We start from the raw sequence: 26,096 nt of genomic DNA, 5'->3' as shown, positions 1-26,096 counted from the left end.
TGGAGCAAAGCGAGTTACGGCGCACATGCTAAAGATTTAAGTTCAATCAAGCATTCAGGGCTGGACACCTGATCTTTCACTTAAAGCTGCTCCAGAACAGTGGGAGTGTGGTCGGGCCTCACAGCAGGCCGCCTGCCTCCTGCAATCTGCTAATACAGAGCCTCTGAAGGGATGGTATTCTCCCAGTCCTGCACAGTGCAGTGGGGACTGCTGTGTGTGTGGTAGGTAGGTACGACCAGAGGCCCAGTGTGCGTAAGGAGGGAGGACTGGAATGAAAGCTGTGGTGATTTAAAGCAAATATTTTTCCATGTTGGGGTTATCAATCTTCCTAAAGGTGGTAAAAGGAGAAAAGTAATCAAAATATGTCTTTTTCATTTTACATGCTGATTTTTAGTAAATTTAAGAGTTAGTGGTAGGGTGGTGAACTGACCTGCCTTAACAAATGGTAATAACCAGAAAATATGTGCTGAATGTTATATTTCACCGCTTTAATTGAAAAAAGAGGAGAAATAAGCTGAACAAGGCTCTTACAAAGTCAACCTGTGCACAAGGAACATTTTATTCTCTTGTTATTTGACATGAATTAAATTGAGAAGCACTTGGAAACAAGCATTTCAACATTTTTCTTTCCCAAGTTATTTAAGATTCACACCTCAGGAAAACATGGCAGGCTAGAGGCAGTAAATATGTACTCAAACTCCAAGAAAACAAATTAGTCGTGAGGATGGAGCTGGAGTTTCCATGCCAAACAGCCCCCTCAGACCAGAGGAGATTTGGGTGAGAGCATTTCTTAGGTTTCCTTCAGCCACAAAGAAAACATTTTAGCCCCTCAGTAATCCTTCCCGAAGCCCTCCCTAAGCTCCAAAAGGCCCTTCCTCCCTCGGTCATCCCTCCGACCCCTGTCTGGGCTCTTGGAGGAGCGTCTCTGTATACTGAAACTCACCACACACACCATTCAACATCGCTCCCTCCCCATGACCCCTCTGGGACCCCGCTGACCTTCCTGTCGACGTCAAAGTAAATCAGAGCAGGAGCCAGAACAGCGAGGGGCTCCACCCAGGGGGCTGGAGGTCTAATCACCGTGTTCCTCACAAAAGCCGCAGAGGAAACATTAGCATTCCTGAATCTGCCCTGCATCACTCACACTGCAGCCGCTACAAGCAGACGTTGGTACACATGGAGTCAGTGGAGGAACATTTACAGTCATAACAGAAAAAGTTGCAGGAATGAAATGCAAAATCATTACATAACGGTTTAAAGGAGAGCATAACTTTTCACAAAAGGTCAATTCCATATATTACTCTTACTGAGGAAGGGACTTAAGTTAAATGGGATCTTCTTATTGCTAGATCTCTTCATAAAGTTTCCATTACATCCAGCCTGGCTGTTTCTGCTCAAGTTTTACAAATAGATTAACAAACATCACAGAAAATACATCAGGAATGAAAATAAATCCTTTAATTCTGTGACATTAAACCTTCATGCAGGCATCTTTCAGTTTGTCACTATTGCACTGTAAAAAAAAAAACAGCTGAAACATCTTAAATGAATCAACTACAATTTAAAAGCAAGTGATTTAATTATGATCAATTTGATTCAACATATTTCAGATTTACTCAAATAAGCTTTTATTTCAAAGAAATAAGATTACCAGCTGTATGTAAGTTGACATTACATGAAGAGTTTAAAGCCTTGTTCAATAAAATGTGTTTTCATGTTTGATTGTACAGAAATATCCATGTTGAGAATTTTACAGAACAATTTTACAGAGATTTTCATTGTTTTTATCTATATTGATATCAGCCAGTAAAAATATCATCTTCAATACTTTGAGTATCAAGATCGCACTCTGCTAATATTTAGCATGCTATTTGTTTTCACTTCTTAGGATTTTTGATCAGTAAAACTGCAAATCGCAGAGATTTTCTTTTACTTTTGTTTATTTTACTCATTTCAGTTTAATTTCTCATTGTTGTAGTATTGCATAAAAGATTTTAATACAATTTACAATTATGACTTGATATTAATGAAAAAGTACCATAATCTAAAGTTACTGTAACTTTAAAAGGAAAGTTTGGTATCATCCATCCCTAATCTGATGTTTTTACACAAAAATTAGGAGAAAAGTAGCCCAGCGTTTTTATTGGTAAATGGACCTCCAGTGATTCAGTAACATCTATGAAGCTAAAGCTCTGAAATCAATTCAGACTATTACTGAAATATTGTTCAGTATCGCTGTAAGCCATAAAAGTCTCTGCTCAAACTTTCTCTGATCACGCGCCATCATTTAATGGGAAAATTAAGCGGCAGATGGAGGTCTTCAAGAGTTTTAATTCCTCCTCTTTTTGCTCGTTTTTAGTGTCAAGGTGTGAGTACAGGACCAAAAGACCTGTTTCCCACAATCCCACTGGATCCCGCTATACCCCACCAGCTGTTCAAGGGCTTCCATAACAACAGCTGCGCAGCGGTTTAGTGGTTCACGTTGCTATGACAACAGCAGGATCAATTGGCATGCAGACTCACAGAGCTAATAGGAAAAGTGACATTATGCTGTGATTTCATTTCAATAAAACCCTTTTTTGTTTTGTTTTTAGCCGCAGAGCCGCATAAAAAGGAGGTAAATAATTCATTTTCTGTCCCATAAACTTGCAAAAATGTCCCTTGCATATTGACAATAAACCAAACAACCTCACAAGTCAACAGCATTCCCTGACATTTAAGATTACTTCGCTGCAGAGTGCTCGTGTGTGCAGGCTCATACAATGGAAGCTAAATCTGTCTCCATGCCTGGCAGCTGTATGTGCCACAGATCAGTGACCGACAGGATGTGCAACAATCAGAAATATTTCTGTTCCTCCTGACAAACAGGATATCAGGTCACTTGGCCACTGTAACAGTGAGGAATCAGACTCAGCGGGGGGGCAAGGAGTGAAGGAGTTATGCTTGAGATTCACACATTTAGCGGAAAAGAGGCTTGACTCCATTTATTTTGAACACTAACACCTCAACTCTTTCTGCGTGTTTAAAACAGTTAGTTAAAACTTTTAGTTTTTTCTTTTTTTCTTTTTTTTCCCCAGCTGGCTGAACTTTTATCCATTTGAAGCTAATTCCTGGGAATTATTGGAGACTAACAATGGCAATGCAGGTATTCCCCCAGGAGTAACCGGAGCCGTCACAATGTCACCGCGGGTTTAAGCCCAACATTTAACGACCATGCAGCTGATCCAGGCAGCTGTGCCTGACAAAACAACTATGAACACACATTTAGTCGACACACCATGTTCACAATGTCCAACATGACGTTTTCTACCTTTTGTCTCTCTGACTCCTGATACTTGACATTGATTATTCCTTCCTGCTTTACAGAATATGATATTCTCTTGTGAACACTGGTGAAGTGTGTGTGTCTGTGTGTGTGGGGGGCAAACAGGAATCCGCAGCTAAAAATACCCACAATGTGATGAGTCAGGATGGACTGAGCAAACAAAAAGAGACCTGTCTACTTTCTTCCAGTCTGGGATTTTGGTTGGAGACTTTGGTAAGACAAGTTTCATTCATCGGTGCCACCAGCAGATTCCTTAATGAATCGATCTGCATGAGGAAAGAGGTGGGGGGGACACACTCCGTGCAGTAGTGAAATACAAAGAGATTATCCAAATGGAGGTTAATTATGTGAAAAAGATTTACAGTCCAGAAGAGAATAAAGGTGTGAGAACATAACGTTTCTGGGGTGTTGAGCAATGCAGACTGGTTCAATAATGGTTCAATAATGACTCAAACTGTACCAGATACACACTAGACATCCAGTTGTGGGTCCCAAAACAAATGCAGGACACTTAAAGCAAGGTCAAGAATAAGAAATGTCATTTGTTCTAAAACTCCAGTTTTTGTCACAAAGCTCAGAACTTTTCCCGAGCATGACAGTTTGAGGCTTCTCCACATGCATCATACATATCTGCACACGTTGAATCCCGTTTGCTCATGCCACATGGTTCAGCTGTGCAAAAACACAGAAAGATTTTTTAATATTGCACATTTCTCACCATACAGAAGAGTTATTGCATTTCAACCCAACTTCCCAAATGCAATAAAACATAAAGGTAAGTAGTGAGACAATACAAACAGCATTCATCATATGAGCCATGCTCCTCACAGCAGTCTCCTCTGCACAAACTCATCCTTACGCAATGCAAACGTGCAGACTTGTTGAAAGCATCCAACTGATCCTGTTTGGTTTGAAAGAATTGTATGATTTAACTTGGCTCTATTTAATCTAATAATCCTTAAATATTACAGCCTCTACTTGTCAGGGGTTTTTTACTGAAACTGTGCAAACTGAGATTAATTAGGGTCCAAGCCATTCAAATAATGGAACAATACGACGTATGGAACAATACCAGCCAAACCAAATAAGGAACCATACCAGCCAGACCAAGTATAGAACCATACCGGCCAGACCAAGTATAGAACCATATCGGCCAGACCAAGTATGGAACCATACCAGCCAGACCAAGTATGGAACCATATCAGCCAGACCAAGTATGGAACCATATCAGCCAAACCAAGTATAGAACCATACCGGCCAAACCAAATAAGGAACCATACCAGCCAGACCAAGTATGAAACCATACCAGTCAGACCAAGTATGGAACCATACCAGTCAGACCAAGTATGGAACCATACCAGTCAGACCAAGTATGGAACCATACCACCCAGACCAAGTATGGAACCATACCGGCCAGACCAAGTATGGAACCATACCAGCCAGACCAAGTATGGAACCATACCAGCCAGACCAAGTATGGAACCATACCAGTCAGACCAAGTATGGAACCATACCACCCAGACCAAGTATGGAACCATACCACCCAGACCAAGTATGGAACCATACCAGCCAGACCAAGTATGAAACCATACCGGCCAGACCAAGTATGGAACCATACCAGCCAGACCAAGTATGGAACCATACCAGTCAGACCAAGTATGGAACCATACCAGTCAGACCAAGTATGGAACCATACCAGTCAGACCAAGTATGGAACCATACCGGCCAGACCAAGTATGGAACCATACCAGTCAGACCAAGTATGGAACCATACCAGCCAGACCAAGTATGGAACCATACCAGTCAGACCAAGTATGAAACCATACCGGCCAGACCAAGTATGGAACCATACCAGCCAGACCAAGTATGAAACCATACCAGTCAGACCAAGTATAGAACCATACCAGTCAGACCAAGTATGGAACCATACCAGTCAGACCAAGTATGGAACCATACCAGTCAGACCAAGTATGGAACCATACCAGCCAGACCAAGTATGGAACCATACCACCCAAACCAAGTATAAAACCATACCACCCAGACCAAGTATGGAACCATACCAGCCAAACCAAGTATAAAACCATACCACCCAGACCAAGTATGGAACCATACCAGTCGGACCAAGTATGGAACCATACCAGCCAGACCAAGTATGGAACCATACCAGCCAGACCAAGTATGGAACCATGCCAGTCAGACCAAGTATGGAACCATACCAGCCAGACCAAGTATGGAACCATACCAGCCAGACCAAGTATGGAACAATATCAGCCAAATTAAGTATATAACCATACCAGCCAGATCAAGTATGGAACAGACCCAATGTTTTCCAAATGAATATTACTGTAAGCACAAATATGACCTCCAAGCATCCATGAAATGTTGTGAAATTTGTCTCAAACAACAAGCCAGGCAAAGAAATTTAACAATCTATGGTTTGCATAGACTCTAATGGAAAAATGGCTCAACGGCGCCACATACACAGAAAAAAATCCAAAAGTTAATTGGGTCCCGAACGTTTACTTTGACGTAGGATAAAGAAAAAAAAAAATTGGCACACATGTTAAACACCCCAAAACAAGCAAAAACGTTCAGTCAAACACCTGTTGCATTGGCAACGGGGTGTCCGCCATCTTGGAGTTTATGCCTATATTAAAGCCCACTTTTGTCACTTTACACGCATTGTATTTGAACAAACAAGTCTGAGAGGATTCATGCAAATGACTCCATATTCAGCGGCTAGATTCCTGACAGGCTGGAGACCAAACGCTCATGAAATTTCTCTCATTAGGACAAACAATGTTACTATGGCAACCCACATTAAAAGCGCTCTCACAATGAAATACATGGGATTTGCACCGAAATTGACAGCATTGTTTGCATTTTAGCTAAATAGGTGGATGAGATGGGTACGGGGGCCACGGGATTCATACCCAATGGATGCTGCTTATACCTTTAATTTAAATTCTAATTCATATTTTCACATTGCACTTGCAGGATTATTAACTTTCAAGTTTAATGATATAAATGCTGAGATTTCTCTATTTTAAATGTGTGAATTCAAGGATTTCATATAAATTCCCCAATCCATCAAAAATGTGTATATATATTGTGCTAAATGGTGGTTGTGATCCAACAAGAGTAAAAAGATCAAAGCTAAATACTTTTTTACATCTTAGATTAATGCTAAGGAAAGACCGCCTCAAAACCTCAGGATTAATTGTCTTATCTATTTATATGAAAAGTAAAACAACGTGAATAAAATTGAAGGAAATTCAAGGTATTTCCAAGTGTTTCCAGTGTTATCGCATAATCATCAAAATCTTTCAGCAGCAAACACCAAAATGATCTTAATCTTAATATTTATACCTAATGTCCTTGCCATACTTAAAATCTTTACAGCTCTAAACACCATCTTAATTTTATAAGACAAAAATAACCATTTTGACTCCATCTCTCGCATATACTGCTCACATCTCAAGCTGCACAGCCACAATGAATTTTGGTAACAGAAACCAAGCTTGTTTCAGGGAAAACTCTCCAACATATACATTGAAGAAACTGGACAAAGCCCTTTTCAGTCAGCACAAATTTTCATCTAAAGCGACTTTTTTTCTTTGAGACACGAATTTAAAACAGCCATCCGACACATTATTCCCAACAGGCCTCATTATTTATAGAAAGATAACACTTTTTTTTTTTTTTGTAGTAAATTTAAACAGTATTTCATTGTCTGGGCATGAAACAGGCCGGTTAGGAAGGGAAGACAGAGACACAATGGAGTTGGCAGACGTGGCCGAGCCAGAACAGACAGCAAGGAATTCCCCGTCAGTGTCTGAAGTAAGCTAACCTTCTTCCCCCCCCCCTTCTTCTGACTCTTTTCTCCTGGTAAGAATCCAAAGGAAATTAACTCTTTCACTCACTGAATCTTTGCTTCGTTTCTTATCATTTTCATAATGTACAACTCCTTATAATAAATAATAAAGACGTATCGCTATAAGCTCTGCCTGCAGAATTTACAATGTACTTCCTCACATGTTGCAACACTTATTTCCCCGTTATCTCGGTTGAAGATCCCCGTACTTAAAGTCAAAGGACTTTTAGTACTTCAAAGTGTCTTTAAGTTGAAGGTGCTTGTCCATCTGTAGTAAATGTCTTATGCATAAACCACTAACATCAAGGAAACGGGGGTCAAGCAGCCGTGTGGTTTTCTCCTGCATGTTGATGCAAACATGGAAGGATTTTGAAGAAAAATAAAGCTTCAAAGATTCTGTGTACTCTCAATCAATTTCTCTCCTTCCACTGCTCACACACACACACACACACACACACACATCCTCATGCTCACACACAGATAAGCAAGCCTATTTTGAAGTGGGCTTCAAGAAAGCTGCTGTAAATCACCGTTGATCTGCTGCCACGGCGCCTCTCCCTGCCTCAGACCGAATGACAACTCTCCCCGAGACGCTACTTTCTGAGAGGCTTTTCCCACCTCGCTGTTAACCTTTAAGGAGTGACTCCTAGAATTAGACTCTCTGCCTCTTTGGCACTGAAGAAAAATAATAATTTTCTGCAAAAAGTGAATGAAAGGAATGATTTTGTGTGTCCAGTCTGGTGAAGCAAACCTCTAACAGTCTCAGATAATAGTTTTTCATTTTGTTTGATGAGAAAATGATGTAAAAAAGTGTCTCCATGATAGATATTTACTCTGTTTTATGTTGTTAGTTTTCTCTTTTAAACTTAAATACAGGAAACAAAGCAAAGTTCATGGCAGAAATTAAACTGCAATGAGTTAATAGGTTAATTAATTAGGTTAGGTTCATTCATTTTTCACATTGCTCTTATCAGTATTATACTGGGATCTAGATGGCTAGACTGGAAAACTGGCAGGAAATGTGCATCATCCATCTATTCATTAGCCGTGTAAGACGGAGTTCTGCTGAAACAGGCTTTAAGGCAGCGTGCAGCCCAACCAGTCATCAGAAAAACATTCTGTGTTTGTGAAAAGCCAAAATGCTGTGTAGTACCTGCATTCCTTTAGCAGCTATTTGACTTTGTGTGTGTGTGTGTGTGTGTGTGTGTGTGTGTGTGTGTGTATGTGTGTGTATCTTATGTGAAATGAAGCCTGGTGTGTGACAGAGCAAAGAACAAAGTGAAGTGAAACAAGCATTTTATTTTATATCTAATCTTGTGAATTTGCAAACGTTAAGCTGCATCAGCATCAGAAATAAAACCAAGTTTACCCCTGAAAATCCATCAATTTTTGCCTAAAATGGATTTTCTTGAGGAAAAAAACTGTCCATTTTACTGGAGGATTTTCACTGGAACCTCACTGATGAAGGAAGAGTGTTTTGTTGCGGTGCTGGAGAACGATTTGGCCTCAAAGATCAATAACATTGACAACTGATTAGAAATAAGTTTGTTAAATCTACAGTTATGATTGTAACCTGGTAAACATCGTGTACCAGTACACATGTACTTGGAAGGAAGACTGAGTAATACACATGTATATCCATGTGTAAATAGTATATTGTGTATAAATATTGTGTATTGTGTGTATAAAGACACACACACACATACACACACACGTCTTGTTCTGCAGACGGGTCAACTGATTAACAGGCATTATAAATCTGTTTTCTCCAGTTGTGTTCGGGCCATCCAGTAACCTGTAATCCATCTAATTGTTCACAGGTTGGTGAAGAATAAAATTACCGTGAATAAAATTAAGATTAAACTTTATTAAAACAAGTTAAATCAATTAAAAATTGAATTAAATAAATTACAGATTTAATGTAAAAGTAAAACAAAAAGTAAAATAATATTAGAATTATTATTAATAAGAAGAAAATAAAATAAGATGCAGAGAAATACAGAAACTGAAAGCAGCTGTGGTTTCCAGTGACGTTATATCAGGACTTTTATTCCCGCCAACAAGACGGCATCACGTCTGATTCAGGAACTGCATCGGAAATTCTTGAATTCAAACTTTAAAGAAAAAAAATAGAATTATTTGCATTTCTGATTTAATAGTTTCTACAACACAAAGACCATCACTAACAGTTACGTTACGTGTCTGAATTCCTGCAAATTTTCCTCATTTTTAGCACAACACAAGTCAAAGCATTATTTTTCTCGGCGCAAAATGAAAATAAATCAAACAGAACCAAGTAAGAGTTTAGTGTCGCAGAAAGAGCCCAGACATTAGCTTAGTTACTTAAATCCATAAATATGTGATTGTGGCATTTTTAAATCATTCAGACTTGTTTAAAGCAGTGAAACAGGTGGAATTTGGTGTTATTCACATGCGGCGCTGCAGCTGGATCATTAATCTGATCCAAACGGACTTTAAACTCAAAACTAATCTCACTGAAACATAATTGCTTCTTTTTCTCAAACAAAATTAATGGATGAAAAAGAGATAAAATTCTTATTCCTCTTAAAATTTTAATAACTCCTGGAGAAAAAAACTACAAAGAATGGACCTTAGATTTACTTCCTCGGAGCGCCACGAGGCTCCACATGCAACGCTCGGCTCTGTGGACACATGGGAAGTCTGTGTCCTCATCAGCAGGTCACACATCTGCAAAAACTTTGAAAAACTGACACAACTACTTCCACCGACTCAAAATTCCAGTTTGTTGACTTAATAATCCCTCCGATCATCATTATGTGACACCGATTCGGCTCCACCGAACTCAACACAGCAGAACTGAGACGAAAGCAACGTGACTTCCGTCTCAGCGCAGCGCCAGGCAACTCCGATCTGAATGACTTTGGAAAACCACCTGGCGTTCCTGGTACCAAACCACAGGGTGGAACGGGTTAAGGGTCACATCTGGGGAGCTAATCATACATTACAGCACTTGGAGAAATTATGCTTCCGCACAAAAGTTTGGCTAAAATCTTTTTTCTTTAAAGTCAAACAAATAATGGCGAGCCCCGATCTGCACGATCACATGTCAAGCTCCCGTTCACGCCACGCTGACGCTGCAGCAACGCCAGCGCCGTGCCAAGGGCGAGATCTGCCACAGAGGTATCCAGACGTTGACCATGAGGGGAGGGCAGGAGTGGTGGTGGTGGCGGGAGGAGGCTGGAAAAGCTTTCTGTCCTTCACCGTCAAAAGCTTGGTCACATAGCAACAAACACGAGGCCGTGCCGCCTCCAGGCTGCCGTATTTACCCGCCCGCCAGCTCGACAGCTGTTTCTGACTCGCTTTTAGCTCAGACACATCATCACTCTGGGATGAACCTCAGCGTGGGAGCATGAGAGCATGTCGTTTCCAATCTTGTTTTTCTTTCCCTGCCTTAACTAAAGCGCTCAAAACTATCAGAAATCCCTCAAAAGGTGCTTTTAATGACAATTATGACCATTTTTTACTATTTACTCTGAACACACACAAATTAAGTTGAAACTTGTTGATTAGCTGGGTGTAAATTTGTCTGAATCAACATGAAACAGACTGTTTTTTATGCAAAACAGGAGGATTATTCCCGATATAAAAATGGGCTTTTCTGATCTGAAAATAGTCCACTGTTAAAATAAGTCAACATATTTTGTGTTTTCCAGACTTTTGGCTCAGATAACTGAGGAGGTGAGGCTGCCAAAGAAAAAAGAAAGAAAGAAAAAAGGACAAATAAGCCAAAAAAAAAAAAAAAAAAGAGAAACGTTTGGCATTAAAGGTGTCGGTTTTTAGAGCTCACAGCTTTCAGCTCTTCATCTTTAGCTGCTACAGGACAAAACAAAGATGGTGGAAGTGTGGGGACACACAGGATGGGGACAAGTTTCCTTAAATCAAATATACATGTGTAAATTTCATCATTTTTAAAAGACTATTCATGTGTTTAATGAGGAGACTGTGAAAGTTACTGAATTTAAAAACAATCTCCACGTCTTTAAAAGCACTTCAGTCTAACTCAGGGGCAAAGCCGTGCAACTGGACTTGGTCCTGATTGGCTCCAGTCATTAAATAACTTCTGAACGGCGTCCAAATGGTGCAGCGTTGAACTGGAAAAGCGTCCAGCAGCAGGATTACCTCATTTGAATTGGAAGAGCCGCTGGTGTCAGTCAGTAATGGTCATTTAAAGAGCAGACTGCAGCCTTTATTTAACAGCGTTTGGCTTATTTATCTGCCGTCGCCGTGCATCCGAAGGATTGGAGTAACTGGAGGAAAGTTTGTGGTCATCACAGTACTGTGCAAAAGTTTTAAGCCACTCATTATTTATACAGTTAAGCGAAACTGCATGGGTGCAGTGAGTTATCGAAACATGCTCAAAATAAATATGAGTATAAAAATAAATATTATATTATCATAATATTAAATAGGAAATGAGCAAAAAACAAAAAGGGTATTGTTTTTTTAACAAGTAGTTTTCAAGTGAATATTTGATCTGATCACCATGTTTGATCAGAGCTCAACGACATTTAAAACCAAACTTCAAACTTTACTATTTTCACAGGGTTTTTCTAATCACTGCACCAACTATACTGGTTTTATGTGTACTTTTGTATTGGTATGTGTGTAAATACTAAAGAGTATATGTATAGTATATGTATACCTATATTTATATTTTTTGGTTTTATATAACGCACTTTGGGTTGACATGATATGAAACATTGTTATGCAACTGATCAGCTTTATTTGGATGTTTTTGTCTGAGCTTTTTATTAAAAATAATGTTTACTTTCACTTGTCCTCATTGATTTAACTGTATTTTAATCATCTGTAAAGCAGATTTAATATAGAAGTTTTCAATAAAAATTATTATTATTGATGGAAAAACAGTATATAAAATCAAAAGCAGAGTTTGAGTTGTTCAAGCAGGTTTGAAAGTCAGAATTTGAGCATCTTCATCCTTCAACACATCCTGAACCCACAGAACTTGTCCAGTTTTTGGCGGTTGTGTTGCTCTGTTCTTAGTTAAGATGATCCACACTGCTTCGGTAAAGTTCAGGTTCAGGTTCAGGTTCTGGGGAGGATCCATCCCTCCATCAGACCTGCTGCTACTGGTTTTCAGTCCAGTTCTATGTCATGTGACATAACTCAGACTTTTCTACCAGTTTCTCTTCCTGAAGAATGGTTTCACGACAGCCATGAGACCGTTTCTGATCGATCCGCTGTTGGCCGAAGCCTCTCGATCAGGGGTCACCAACTCCAGTCCTTGACAGCTACCATCCTGCTGGTATTAGTGTTTCCCTGCTACGACACACTTGATTCAGATGTAAAGGTTCTCTAACAACTTGTCATCTTCTGCACCTGCCTGTTAATGAGGCATCGTTGTGGGTCAGGTGTGTTGCAGCGGGGAAACACTAAAACCTGAACGATGGTCCCTTGTGGACAGGAGTTGGTGACCTCTGGTCTGGATCAGTGGTGGGGAACCTTGGTCTTGGTCTTGAATGTTTTGTTGTCTCCCTGTTCCATCATTCCAGACTTAAATGGACCAATGACTGCAGATCTTCATAAGTTGTTGGATTCAGTTTGAATCAGGTGTTCTGGACCAGGGACACATGGAAACCCTGCAGGATGGCCCTGGAGGACCAGAGTTGGTCTGGATGCATCTCTCAGGTCCTGTATCAGCTCTTTATTCCAACTACATCCTGCAATCTGCCATGGATTGTTTTTTCCTTTTGGCTACATACTTTTATCCTCTGCTTGTCCGGTTTCCTAAACTGTTTAAAGAACCGATGCACACATCCAGAGATACGTTCAACCTTCAGCTGATTGCTCTCAGGGAATCACCTCATAGCTGCAAAAGCACTATTTTCTGTCTGTCTTTCAAACATATCTTTGGCATTATATTGCCAAATGGGAACAAATTTGGTGTCTTTGTTAAAAAAAAATCCAACTTAAAATGGATTTTATGCAAAGTTGTCCGTTGTGTGTGTGGCCGACACTGGTTTGTCTGAAATTCTGCCTGGTTGGGAGCAAAACAGAACGAAATGAGGTCTGGATCAAAACTTTTTATGCAACTATGACTGGAAAACCAAGAAGATCCATACAGGAGAATCCTAATGGTCTGCACTGCATTTGCACACATCATGCACATGCTAAACACAACTCGCACGGAAAAAACACACATCCTCACAAAAAGAGAATAAACTTACAGAAACTAGTGATTTCACTTCAGTCTTCATTTCATCTTTTCAGGAATATCTTCAACAATACAATCTGGTGGTGTGTGTGTGTGTGTGTGTGTGTGTGCGTGTGTGTGTGTGTGGGGGGGGGGGGGGTGGCAAACCTCTTATCATAGCTCATATTACAATCTGGTGGTGTGTGTGTGTGTGTGTGCGTGTGTGTGTGTGGGGGGGGGGGGGGGGGGGGGTGGCAAACCTCTTATCATAGCTCATATTCTAACATGCTAATTACCCCACACACAGTTTGAGTTCATTTATTATGCATGAAATAATCTAATATGATGACTGTGATAATTATGCGCACTTAGATAAGATAAAAGAGTAGTAACTAATTATGGAGAGGGAGTTGGAAAAAGTAATTATTCTTTGTAGTGGAAAGAAGTCTGGATGGAGAAAGAGGGGGTTCGGTCTGGTTTTCCCTTTTTTTCCCCACTCTGAGATGCAACTAACACGCGGGATGATGTCTGCGCAGCCTGATTACACTTTAGAAATATTTCCTTGATTAAGCACATACAGATAAGATTTGTTGGTTTTAACACTAAAAAAAAAAAACATGAGTAAGATTAAGGCTGTGAAACTAAAGAGGTTTTAGGTACAGCTGTTTTTTTTTTCCATGCTGATTTCCAGCAGCGTTTCTGTTATGATAACTGCTCCCCGAACCTCTTCACATGCTGCACAAATCTGACATGTTTACATTACAAGTTGAAAAGCGCCGCGACTCGAAGCCTCGGGTCTCGTCAGCAGCAGCAAATCAGAAAGGACACTAAACAGGGGGAAGGAGTGGTGCTCAGAGCCGAGCGCTTGCAAAATCACACGCGCGTTGTAGAGTCATTAAATATTACCACTTCTAAAATCTGAGCTGGCGTGCGGTTCGCCTGCACCGCTGTACAAACAGATTTAACACAGTACAGCTTTCTTTGACAAATTATGTGTGTGCCACCACAAATCACAGGAAACAGAGCGGTAATTGATTTTTTTTTTCCTGTGCCTGCTTGGCTTGACTTTTCCTTATAAATTAAACTTTTGTTTGATTGCATAAGGCAGCCTGGAAACAGAGTTTAACAGGGTTTAATATGCTGGCTTGCATTTTGCTCATGGCGAAGGGAGAGGAACGTTTCGCAGCTACTCTGGAGATTATGAATAAGAAGCGAGCTGGGCTGAGTCTGAGCTACAGGCCAAAGAAAAGACAAAAGGAAAGAGCATTTCAAAAGGAGAGCAAATGGGGGGGGGGGAGTTATATAATCAGATATTTATTATTCTAATTATATTTTTAAAGAAACAACAGTGATGCATTATACTCTCTGTCCCTTAAACTAAAACCACATTTTGGTGACACATCGTCAACTCAAAAAACCTCATTTTTCCATCCATCTCTGGTTGACTCATGACTATTTGCAGAGTTCAAGCCTCAGGCCAGCTGCAATACGATGTGACCATGCAGCAAAGCCCAGAATAATCAAGAAGATAACACATAACAGTCCCAGACCAGTGTTAAAAGGACCATCAGGTTCTTTCTACCAAATGGTAAAAGACAAGTCTTTATGTAGGAGAGACAAAAGAACCGTCGGTTCTCCCCCGGTCGTCTGCAGGTTAACACCAGAGGTGCTCGTGTTTCCTTACACTGTCAGCAAAGTCATAATGTTGTAAATGTAATGAAGTGAGGAGAGGAGAAAGGAAGGGCGATGGATACGGCCAAGACGGCAATCATAGCACGCCATGCGTTTCATACGGACAGCTGATGTCGGGAGTAATCAAGTTGCTGGATAATTCTGCAGAAATGACTTTTCTGCAGACATTTAGCCATGTTGGAACACGTTTGTAGTCAGAAAGTGCCGGGATTTTCAAGATTTCATGCACACACACACACACACACACACACACACACCAGATCAAGGTTTTACTGATAATGTCCATTTATGTGTTTTAAAAAAAGATATGAGATGTTATTTCAATGGTTATTTAAGGTCAAGCTGTGATGTTTTACAAACCATAATCATATTTCACAAGGAATGTGGGTTTTTTTTTTTTAAATAGTGACTTAGACGAACAAAGCTGAACTTTGGCATCTTGGGTTCCTTCGTTGAACCAGCCCAGGTGTGCTTTCAGAAACAGCCAATGTGTTGAAATCCAGCTGTTATATATTAAGCTTTGAAAACTTAAGAAAAATGGCAAAAAAGTTTTGTGTGAAACCTCGTCAAGAAAAAGAATGAAAATAGGATCCAAAGCAACTTCTGCCATGTAGAGTCTGTAATTCAGCAGTCTAACATGAGTAGAAACAGTGTTGCCAGCAAACAGAAGGTCCATCCACAAATCAGCAGTCAGTAGTTGGCAATAAAGTTTGATATTACACATGATAAGCACTTAGCTAGCATCATTTCAAAGATAATAGCTAAATTATAACTGATTTCTTTCAGTGAAAAGTGTCAATGTAAAGAATAAAATCTCCTTAACTTTTGTCTGAAAGAAGAAACAGTGAACATTAAGACAACTTTAGCCGTGTTAGCTAAAGACATGTCTCTATCGGTTTTATTGGATATAAATGTTTTCGAGAAAGACGACATTTGACTGAGTTTACATCAAGAAAAATCGTCAGCAGAATTCTGATGAAAGCGTTTACAGCAGGTAAAACTCCACTAGCGAGAATATAAAGCTGCCTCTTCACCAGAGTCGTGTGCAACCATCATGTCGTCACATACTCTAATCCACACAGATGTCCTGCCGATCAAAGTCATGAAAAAAGCAGCACACCGATGAAAACCTCACACGTGCTTCCCACCCCTACTGATCACAAGGGCTGTGACGACTGGCTTTTGTCCCGATTGGATTGCGATTTTTTTTTTTGTGCCAATTTGATTTAAATTGCGATTATCATAATCTTTGATATTGCTGATTTTTGTAGATGAAAAACAAAAACAAAATGTATAAATCTTTTTTTTTTTTTTTTACTCGTCATTTTCCTTGATTTCAATTTGGAAAAACCAACACATTAGCTAGACAATCATTCTGCTGCTATAATACCCAAGATGACAAGTAAAAAGATCAATAAAGACTAACAAAATGACAAGAATTTTAGAATGGATTATTTTTATTTTAAAAAGAAATTGATTTTTGTCACAAAAAATCCATTTTAAAATTGTGAAGCAAAAAAAATCCGGATTTTCAATTTTTCGATTCGATTTTCCCACCCCTACTGATCACTGCGTTCAGAATGGAAAGACAACAGCGCGTGTACATGACGATGCTAGCTACACAGTGCTAACAGATTCCTGCCAGGTGGGGGATATTTATAGAATAACTAAATTTCTTGGCAATTTCAAAAAATATTTTTGCTTAAAAAGCTCATCTGTAATCTTTAATGCCTAATTTTTATTTAGTAGTTTGTGACGTGTAAAACAAACCCGCAACACAAGCTTATCGGAACAAGTTGCAATCTATGTCAGTACATGATTCCAGAAGTTGGAGCTTCAAATGATGCTTTTTTTTAACTTGTAAAATAAAAATGAGTCGTCCAGGGTTCTGCATGTGAAAAAAGATAAGAATTTGTTTAAGAAAAAAAAAAAAAAAGTCAAGCTACACAAATACACCATCAATTCTGAAAAGTACATAAAGGCTCAACACAAACATCTACTTTGACTCAGACATCTCTTTCAGGGAATGCCTTGCAGATTTCAGCAAGACCATGCTGAACCACAAACTGCATCCATCACAACAGCATGGCTTCTCATGAGAAGAGTCCAGATGCTGAACTGAACTGAACTTGCCTGCGGTTCAGACCTTTCAATACAAAGCATTCTGAACTACAGACATTTGTGAAAAGACGAGCAACAAAACGTTTAACATCAGCCTGGAACTACTTTTAACAGATGTGCTGCTGATTCAAAATAACCTCATATTCCCAATAACATCATAAAATATCAGTTTTAACATCTGATATATTTATTTTGTTTGAGATTTTAAAATCATTTTTATTCAGTTTCCTTTTTTTTAATTTTACATTTTGCATCATAACTTTCTTCAGGAATAGTAAAATGCACGTTCGCTTACCACAGCTGTAAGTGGATGGAGTGTTTTGCAAAGGAGCTATGGTGCCATTTCATATTAAAAACTACCTGCTAAACAATTATCCTCTGGGTTAAAATGGGACTTTGCATCAGAGTACGAGAGGCCTTTTGATCCTGTGGGCACCGATATGAATCCCATAGCACTGATATATCCAGCATGCCACAGGCCATCATGAAATATGATGCAGGAATAAAGACAGTGTAGTCCTCCTCGAGTGACAAGACTTATGAAATGCAGGAACAGATATAACCTTCCAGTGGAAAGAGAAATGCACTTCCACTGAAGCCCGTGTTGCTATAAAATCATGGCGTTTTTATGGCAGGGTGCAGCACTACATAAAGGACATCATTTGCAGCTAATAAGAGCGATCGCTGTGGAAGCATTAGGTCAAATTGTTCTGTCCTTGCCACTGTCCAATGTTTTTTTTTTTTTTTTACTTAAGTCTACTGGTAAGCTGCTTTTTCACCTAACAAGTGTTTCACCAGTCCTTATCTAAGACCACTTGAAGATTAACAGCAAGGTATACAAATGGATTTGAAGGGAGACACTTTTGTTTAAATCTAAAGCCAGACAGAGAGGAACAGCCACAGACTGCATGAGAATATTGTCCTTCAGATCAATGGCATCCTAGAGTGCAATAAGCTGAAACATTCAAATGAGATGAAAGAGGCAGAAAGAGCAACACGCTTGAATGATAACTGAGGAGAGGACAATTAAAGTTAGAGTTGTGTTCTTTAAAAAAAAAAAAAAAAACAGTTTGGAGGTCAGGACTGCAGCGTTGCAGCATTTCTATTCAAAGTGCAACAGATTCAGGCTGCTCTGCATGTGAAATGATTGTAAAAGTCCATCTCCACTTCATCAGAACTGCACCTTTTTCCGGTTTTATGTGCGTTCATCCTGCAGCACTAAACAAGGAAAAAATAACTTCAGCTGGCTGGAACTGCAAGTGTACTTCAAAAAAAGGAATATAAGTGTGCTTATAGAAATAGTTGGTGTGCCCAGCTATAAAACTTTACCTGTCTCCAACTTTGTAATAAAGGTTTCTATGACTCAGAGCGGGGAGACATAGCAGCTCTCCTGCTGGCAACAGTACCTGCAGCCCAGCAGCCAGGTCTAACAAGCCAATTATAATGGAATAACTACATTTGTTCACGTGTGCAAAACAAAACAGTGAAACAGAAATGGTTTATGTTTCATGTGGTTGTGTATTAATAAGCATGCAAGTGGCAAAATGTGAACCAGTGACCATCTATGTTAACCAGCTACTCTTCATTCAGCTTTGACTGACTGTCAAGTGAAGGCTGGTGGACAAAAATGGAGTCAGATGAGGATTCAACTTGGTGCAAGATCAAAATATGACAAGAGTCTGTTTACAAGTGCTGTTCAGTTGTAAAGTAACTAACTCCAAATTATTTTGTCACTTCTTGGTTGCATTTAGCCAGATTAGTTTTAGAAACCAATCACTTTTCGGACTGTAATACATTATTTTTACAATGCAAACGTTTCCTTTATGGAGAACAGTTTTACTATTCACACAATTCGCTCTGAAGACCATTAAAAGACACATAGTCTGCAAGCATGATGTTGGGTTGTATCAGCTGATTCAACACTGGTCCTCGTTCAGCGTGCTGAAGCAGGGAAATGTCTAAAACCGGTGGGTCCAACTCTGCACCATGAGGGACAAGGTGCTGCAGGTTTGAGATGTTTCTCTGACCCTCAACACATGATACAGATTGTCGTCATTACTGAGCACATAAAAATTGAAACATAAAAGTAGTACTAAGGTCCCACAGAAATAGTTTGTGTTTTGCATGAGCTAGCCACTGCTGGAGACTTAGTGTTTTTGTAGAGATGGTGATATTAGCAGACAAAACAAACCAGTTCAACCATTTCTGTTGGTATTACTCTAACAGCCGCAATTTTACCCCGTTAGCTTATTCATTTCTTTAAAAAATGAGCATTTACACAACCATAAAGTGCTTGGTGGGATTTTCTTTTCAATAATCTGCAGCTGAATTCAAAATCAAATCAAAGATTTTGAAGCTCACTCAGCTCAGCCGTTACCAGCTCTCCCATTTATAATAAATTCAGGATTTACTGGCAGGCTTCATATTTCTCTGTGTGAAGCTCAGCTCATTTATAAGGATTATCTACATTCCACCAGAGATAAGAACCGAAGGCACAAAGAGGTTCACAGTCATGTTAAAGGTCTTCAAATGCAGAATGTATGATAAGCTGTTGCTAATTTTATTGCTTCTTTGATCCTTGAATAATAATCTCAGATGTCTAAAAATAATATGATTTAATTGTTTTCACTCCAAAAGTAATAAGAGAATGTATTCAGATGGACTCATCTCTGATGAAATTTGAGGATGGAGTGAGGTTGTCTCTGATGGACCTCTTGACACATTTCACAGCCCGTAAACACTGCGTCTGTGTGTGTGTGTGTGTGTGTGTGTGTGTGTGTGTGTGTGTGTGTGTGTGTGTGTGTGTAGCCTACTGCTGAAAACCCAATCGGTATTGGACTTCTTTTCCGTTCTGCTGCTTGACTTTTTCTCGGTTTGGAGAATGTGTGCCTGCTGGGTTTTCATTTCCTCTGTCTGAAAAATAGGCACACAATCAGAGCGCTGATGCTAAAATCATTACCTAATGACTAAAGCCTTTATCCAACTCGCTCCATGCTGCGCTGTTCACCGTTCAGGCGCACATTCGCTGTTATTGTGTGGATATGAGCATGCTGAAAAGTTTCTTTGGGGACCGTATGCAGGGAATTTGATTGAAATGTGCAGAGCACCTTCATTTTCTAAAGGACTGACATGGATTTCTTTTCCTCCCTAACATGGACATTTTTTTTCCCAGCTGAGGATGTTTTGCTAGAAAAACTTCAGACAAAGTTTTTATAACAATATGCAACAATAAGTTTGTTGTGCAGTGATAGAAAACATAAAAAACATCCCTTTCTGCTGCAGATTGCATTTCTGTAACACTAAGTTTCCGTAGTAAATCTCCAGCTGAAATACTTTTTCTGTGTACACGAGATGGCAGGCGACGCCAGCTGGATTACTTTAAGAAGCAGTATGTTTTTAAAAGGATATGAAACATGTAAACATCAAGTTAAAGATGCACGAGGGAATCGACAAACTGATACAAAGCTACACTTCTGCCTTCTTAGAAAACTTTTCATTCCTTTGCCAGATTGATTTTTATAGATGATGGTAAATCACTAGTTTGACTATGATGTAATTAATTCAGTTCAACTTAATATCCAAAATTCTGCAACCGTATTGTCAAAGCCATTTATCTGTTGATAGTCAAGGTGTCTAGATAGGCATAAATGACTGTTTGGTGCATACTGTAATGTAGTTTAAAGGTGACGGTTCAGTTATTTTCAGTACAGTAAGAGACCAAATGCAAAACCTACAACTGCTTAAGTAAATATAATGCATCAATAGAGATATTCCGCCTTTGTGATCATGGTCGGTACATGCTTATACATGTCAAAAGGGAAAGAGGGATGATTTAAAAGAAAAAGATAATTCACTTCAACTTGTACAAATAATTTTATCCACTCATTTTAACCAACCTGGTTAGACACTGGCCAGTTAGCAGGCGTCATTTTAGAGCCAATAGATCATAAGAACTGCCAGTGGTAAAAAAAAAAAAAATAAATTCTTTATGGTTGAATCTTAAACATTTAAGCGGCTGTGACTTCCATTTCCTGGTCCTCTGGACCCACCGCCTTACAGGCTTTAACACACCTCAACTATGTGGGTGGCTCAACGACACGCTTGCAATGAACTTGATGATGAAGTCCATCAATCTAAAGTCAAGTGTGTTGGAGTAGGAACACATCTAAAAAGGCCCATTCATGCTCGACACAGAAGATGGATACGGTCAGCTTGGTCCAACTCCTGGTTAAGTTATGCGCTTAATTTCAGAAGCTTAGTTAGCCGTTACTGGATGCAAAAAACAGAGCAGTGCCGACGGAAATCACAAGGAGCAAGGCTGAGTTGTATAGCTGATACACAACCAGTGAAAGGAACAAACCACAGAAGAAGAAAAGAAACATGAAGACGATCAATGAAAAAAAGTGTATGAAAAGAGACAGAAGAAGTTAAACAGCAAAAACAGGGTCTTATTCTTCTTCTGGTGTTTTTGGACTTTATAGTGGTGCATCACTGCTACCAACCAGAGTCAAACATAAAACTCATCACTGCTCACTAGTAGGCTTCACTATGGCAACGAAAAAAAAAGTGCAAGGAAGCATAAGAATGGCAACATATGAAAACTTTCAAAATAGACGTCCCCATTTACGTACATAAGAGCATAAAGGGGATTTAAGACATGCGGGATAGAAGACATTATCTGAGCGTACGCACTTCTCAGATTTCCACAGATATTCTGAAATTACATTTTGTCACTCAACACTACTGTGTTATTGTTCTGGAGATGGGTTTCAATGCTGATTTTTGTTGTTTGCTAATTTCTCAGCACAAATAAAGTTGTCAATGAATCCAGATTTATCCTTCCAGTGCAGAATTACACCATGGTTTCCCTGAAAGCCAAAGAGCCTCACAGCTAGCAGACTCCTGATCCAGAGCCTTAAAACAAGCAGAAACTTCTATAAAAATTAATCCTAAAACAAAACAGGAAGCATTTCACAATTCGTTTCTTTTGTCCTTTTAAAAGATGTTTGTCTGTATTTTATTCCAACTGCAGACAACAGGAAGAATGTTGATCAATACAAGAAACAGTAATAATCTGAGAGGAAGTGAGGACATCTCAGACAGACGAGGTGTTATGTTTTCATCCCTGATCTGACTGTTTAACACGTTTTTTTTAAAAAGTCGTTTAAAATAAGAATGAGATCAGTTGTCATATCTGACGTGTATAACCATCTGAACTGGTAACTTCACCTTAAGATTAGCTACATTGGGTACGGTTACATGGTGTTTTTTAATTAATAATTCGGAATTAAAAAATTTGGAATTAACTTATTCTCTTACGAGTTTACATGAAGATAATAATTCCGAATGAATGTTTACATGAAACACGTCCTTACTTAATTCCTCTTTAGAGCGGCGGGTTGGGAAGGGTTCTGATTGGACAGAGGGTGCACGTGACGTATGACGTATACCGGAAATAAACAAAGTTGGCTCCCTGCTTCTCGTCTTTTCAGTCGTAACTTGTAAAAACTACATAATAAGTACCAGTTTCACCACTATTTTCATTATAAATATGAAGTAGCAGCTCAACACCAGCATACTACTTCACTTTCTGCAGCAACTGAGAAGGAGAAGAAAGACAGACCACCGAACACGGGAGGCAAAACAACGCGCGTCATCGGGACAGGACGAGGTAACGAGCATGCTCAGAACGACCAGAATTAACTTAAGAGAGGAATGAAGGTTTACATGACAGAGGAATTAAATAGTTCAGAGTTAAAATGCGAATAAACCAGATGCTTACATCGGAATTAAGTTTAATTCCCAATAGAAATTAGCATCAGGAATAAAGTGTTTACATGGTCGTTTTTCATCAGTTTAAAGCGGAATTAACTTTTATTCAGAATTAAACAAGAATTAAAACTTCCATGTAAACGCATGGATTAAAAGGTGGGGTGGGGTGGGGTGTGTGTGTGTGTGTGTGTGTGTGTGTGTGGGGGGGGGGGGGGGGGGGGGGGGGGGGGGTGGTGTAATATCAGAAAACTCCGCAAAACTGGTATAAAGAAATTTTTTTTTAAAAAACTATTCTAGGTCACATCATTTTCAGAACCAGGGCGGCATGAACTTCCTGACCAAACTGATGTGGAATAATAACATGATTCTCTCCAACAGAAGTTTGAGCTCCAGCAACAACAAAATAAAAAAAAAAACCTCCTTTAAGCCTCCGGTGCTGAAACCCTCTTCACCTTCACCTCTCTCATCAAACGATCCTGATCTAAACTCAATTCATTGATACTGTCGTGTCAGTAAGGAGTTACAAGACACATTTCAGTCATAATTTATCATCAATGCCTGATTTTGCCTTTCAAACTCATCCGCAGCTCCTCGCAGCATGCATTTTCATACATCTGTATTTTCATTGGTCCTTGCAGAAACAAAACCCTGTGATGTTGACAGTATGTGGAAAAATCATTGAATTTGCCTGCTGTTCGTCTTGAAGCATAAATCAAGCCAATCCATCTCCCTCCGACCAGCTCCCCGGTGGCTTACTTAAAGCCATGCCAGCGCAGCGCTGGCTGGCTGCAGAACGAGCAGGGCGAAAAGCGTGCGAGGGCTGTCCTTAAGCTGTGCTGTCTGACGGTATAAACAGGCCTCTGCCTGCTCTCGAGAGCAATAGGGATCAAACGGGCTTACTGGGCATGACCTGCGAGGGCCCAGACAGGGCCAAAACATGCAACGCAACACAACTGTCTTAAGAATTGCTGCACTATTGAACATAGAAAAAAAACTAGCCGACATCACCGGAACAGGACCTAGATGCTCTCCTCTGAGGATAACCAGCAGACTGAAGCCTTATGAATAATTCTGAACATGCTCTCTGTTTTTCTCCAGCTGGATTTAAACCAGTTAGGCATGCACAAAAAAAAACAAAAAAAACAAAGAAAAATTAGACATTTTACAGTTAGAGCGCTGGAAAAATGGACTCCTGTTGGAAAGAACCATTTGTGTTATAAGCTGCAATCGTCATAAAAAAAGAAATGAAATCATGAATTGGTTGTGGCACCATGCAGGGTGCAACTGGAGGCAAAGGTGAAGGGAAATGGCATGTTTAATTCCCTCAACTGCTTCGCTGCCATATAGAAATGCTGGAATCGGTTTGCGACACATGCTCTCCTCGCTCTGTTTACTTCCTTCATTTAGTGTAACTGAATCACTTTATTAGTGATTATCCCCCCCAAAAGCTGCAGGAACGCACAGCATCGCACCTCATCATGTAATTTACTCATATAGGAGAAATGGGAATATGCAAATGGCGCTTAAGTATTTTCCAGCCCTCAAATATGCCCCTGGGCTGCTTGTCCAATGACACAAATCATCAATTAAGATCTCAGCAGGGTTTGGTGAATAAACTAAATTGGCATTATCCAGTTCTGACAATATGCAGAGCAGCGTGGGGTGCATCGCAACAAAGAACAAACATCTCATGAGGGTGATGATGCATTCTGAGCTGAAACTCATTCCCGGCTGAATCACCCACTGAAAAGGTACACAATCACTGGAATGGAGTAAAAAAGTAGCAGATTGGTTTTAAGACTTTCAAAATGTGACTCAAAGACACAACAATGTCTGTCAAGGCGTTTACTGACACATGGGGCGCTAGTTTAGATCCTCATGGGATCTACTTTCTGATGCTCGGAGCTCAAGTCGTATTTTCTCAAGGAAACAGATGATTGGTAAACAAATAGCTCAGGCATATTTAGTTAAGCTAATGTGCTCCTATGGCAGAAAGGCCAAAACATTTTAATACAGTTGATGAAAGTAAAAGTTTTATTTCCATCACTTCACTTTGAAAATGTGAAATCTGCATGTTTATCAGCCGCCGTGTGAAAATATTCTGGGGTTGATGTGAAAAAGCTGATAAAAAAGCAGCTCAGTGAAATGACTGGCAGGAGGACCGAGACACTGGAAAAACTTGCAAGTCGACTCGGAGGAGACGCAGGCTCTGATAAGTCGCAACCAACTCAAACTAAACAGTCACACAAGCAAAATGTGGAGTAAAGTAGCAGAAAGTGGGGAGCAGCACACAAAGAAGGCCAGTGTTGAGTCCAGGGAGGGTTTGTAGGGCAGAGCAAACATGAGAACTCGCTGAGATGCACAAACACTTCAATCAGGAATTCACCATGAAAAGCGAGCGTGTCAGACTCCCCGTGTGACCTTTTCATGCACACAAATAAGGATTTTTCTTTTGTTTGGGTCTTTCTGATCAGCTTTGGGACTAAACAGAAAATAAACACGCTTACCAGACGTTACACATGTATGACTAAAGGAATAAAAAGTCTGAGTTTTTTGGGTTTTTTTTTTTTTTTTTTTTTAATTGTTGATAATAATCAAACAAATAAAGAAGCTAAATTCTCAACTTGTTGGTGTGTTTCTTTACTGTAAACGGGCTGTTATTTGTTTTTGTCTCAAAACTGCTACACAAACAAACACAAACTGGAATTAAATTTCTAACAGAGAAACAAGGTGTGCATACATTTAGATTCAATTAAACTGTTTGTGTCAAAACAAGCTGATTTTTTTTAGACATTTTAAACCATCAAAAACTTTCCCAGTTAAAAAAAAAACAAAAAAAAAACAAAACACATTTTTGCATCAATTCTAGGTTTAACTTCAGCATTTACATAATTCCAGTATCACCAAAACGCGCAATGCACGGCAGGTTTTGTGCGCAAACGTTTGCGGGTGAACTAGCAGCCAGGAAAGGCGTGCAAAACCAGCGGCATTCCCGCAAACATGCGTTCATTCTGTCCATCCTGCTGCTTTCCTCCCTTCATTTCCAACCTTTTACTGACAGCCCCACGCGCACAAAGCACGGCGATGGCATCCTTCATGTCTGCATCACAAACATC

General features: G+C 39.7%; 1 protein-coding gene across 1 annotated transcript in view; it reads right to left on the bottom strand.

The window, feature by feature from the left end:
- pknox2 (pbx/knotted 1 homeobox 2) overlaps positions 1-26,096 on the bottom strand; it is a 133,145-nt gene that overhangs the window by 106,632 nt on the left and 417 nt on the right. The window lies entirely within an intron of this gene.

Source organism: Telmatherina bonti, assembly GCF_933228915.1.
Source record: "Telmatherina bonti genome assembly, chromosome: 10".
NCBI classification, from domain to species: Eukaryota; Metazoa; Chordata; class Actinopteri; order Atheriniformes; family Telmatherinidae; genus Telmatherina; species Telmatherina bonti.
The sequence above is the reverse complement of the archived record's forward strand: the minus strand, read 5'-3'. Positions and strand labels throughout refer to the sequence as shown.